Raw genomic sequence first — 2,029 nt, forward strand, 5'->3', positions numbered from 1 at the left:
TATATATATATATATATATATATATATATATATATCATGGTTTTAAATTGTAGTTGCAGTCGCAGTTACGTTGCAAACCTTTATATTACAGATAAATGTTGTTGATATCTAAATTGTAACTTTGATCCCGTTGCACATATTTTAAAATCTACAATAATGCTGTCGCAAATTATATAGTGCAATTTAAAACAATGTCATGCTAACTAAGACAAGCCATATTTGACTATATATTCTTAATTTTTCTAATTTCCTATAAAGAGACATATAGAGTTTATTATGAGCAATGACATTATATAGAACTCAATAAAGATAAAATAAGATAGTGACATAATAAATAATAAATATGACCATATTATATGTTTGATATATACATAATAATCAATAAGATAACATTTTATTTTGTTATGTATTTGATACACATCTCATCATGACATGATATGATATTTATTATATTTAAATAGTAAAATTACCATTGTGAACAATTATATATTATTGTTTTTAAAATTAACTCACTATATTTTAAATATTATAAATTAATAAAAATAATAAAAATTAAATGATTTTATATTTAAAAATATCTATTGACACCGTTAAATAAACAATTTAAATTAAAAAAAATCACGAGTATCCAAATAATTTTGTTTTATTTATTAGAATGTAAAGTTATGATATACATTATACGTAAAAGACAAAAATACCTTTATAAAAAAATTATATTTATTTTAAAATTTCAATTGCTTTTCAAATTTTATAATTTTGAATACTAATTTATTAAATTATATAAAAAGATAAAACTACATTTGTGATAAAATTATAAATATTTTTTAAATTAATTAGTAGTATTTTATTTTTAAGTTTAATATAAAATTTCTATTAATTATTTTTATATTTATATTTGATTAGATTTACATTTTAATATTTTATTTTATATTTTATAAATTGTTTTTATATTTATATTTTTATATTCTAAATTATATATTATGAGAGTAATCGAATAAATTACCGTTTTTATCTTGTTCTGTAGGTTTTTAATTCAACTTATATTTAAGATATAAATTTGAACTAAAGAGATATGATAAAATAAAGTTCTTAATTAACTTATTATATCTTATTAGTTGATCAAACACTAAATTGAAATAAAATATAATAACTTATTTATTTTATATATTATTATATCCATCAAACTGACCTATAGTATTTCTACCAACAACTATATCTTGGAGTTTGACGTTTAAGATAGAGAGCATGATTTTTTGGCATTGATGAATTGGACGAGTTTAACGTTATGTGCATTGAAGGCGTGGAAGGACTCATGGGTCATGTGCCGGCTAATTAAGTACTTTGTTATGCGGACACAATCTAGCTAGCAAACGAAGTTCTATTTGCTGGGTTAGATAGTGACTTTGTTGTTAAACTTATATCAGTCCAAAAATTAAAGATTAATCGTTCGAAACACAAAGAACTACTTAAGAGCTAGATATCTCTTAACAAATATTATTTTTGGTTTGTGTTGGACCCATAGCCACATGTTTAAAGACTCGGCTATTGATCGATAATGCAATATATATCAAGTATCATAAGATAAGTTTTAAAATGTGAAGGTAATTAGATGATTAAACATTAATCAAACAACCATACATGTATATTTATAATTAAAAATTATTTAAATACACTTACTCACTTTAAAAAAGTTATATAATTTTTTGTTTTTATCGGAAATATAAAAATTGAGAGAAAAATAGAGAATCATAATTTGAGAGCTCAATTAAAAAAACTTAGAAACAAAATATATTTGATAAAAAGAAATGATATAATAATACTCCTATTTAGGTGAACACTAACCTCTTAACTATTTTCTCTAATTGTAACTATTTAACTACTTTAACTAACTACATATTGTTATTCTTAACAGTTTTAATATCGACCATTCATAATTTAATTGATGACTAATAATCACTATACTCTCATTAATTTGTCCTGCTCTTATATATATATATATATATATATATATATATATATATATATATAC

The sequence above is a fragment of the Cicer arietinum genome, chromosome 4 (genome assembly GCF_000331145.2).
Source record: "Cicer arietinum cultivar CDC Frontier isolate Library 1 chromosome 4, Cicar.CDCFrontier_v2.0, whole genome shotgun sequence".
In the NCBI taxonomy this organism is placed as follows: domain Eukaryota; kingdom Viridiplantae; phylum Streptophyta; class Magnoliopsida; order Fabales; family Fabaceae; genus Cicer; species Cicer arietinum.